Source organism: Pelobates fuscus, chromosome 1 (genome assembly GCF_036172605.1).
Source record: "Pelobates fuscus isolate aPelFus1 chromosome 1, aPelFus1.pri, whole genome shotgun sequence".
Taxonomy (NCBI): Eukaryota; Metazoa; Chordata; class Amphibia; order Anura; family Pelobatidae; genus Pelobates; species Pelobates fuscus.
The window spans coordinates 84312108-84312308 of NC_086317.1; positions in this window are offsets into that span (position 1 = coordinate 84312108).

The window sequence follows — 201 nt, forward strand, 5'->3', positions numbered from 1 at the left end:
TATTCCCAAGGTTGTACTCTAGGTGAGCAAATATTGCCATAGATCTACACACAAGTCAACTGGGCATATAATATATACATTACAGTATGGACTTTAAACAATATCCAGTGTACCCTTCATCTAAATACAAAGTTTGAATCAACACCAGACAGCAGAAGGGTCTCATCAGTAAAGGTACAGCTTTATTTAAAAATAAGAAAA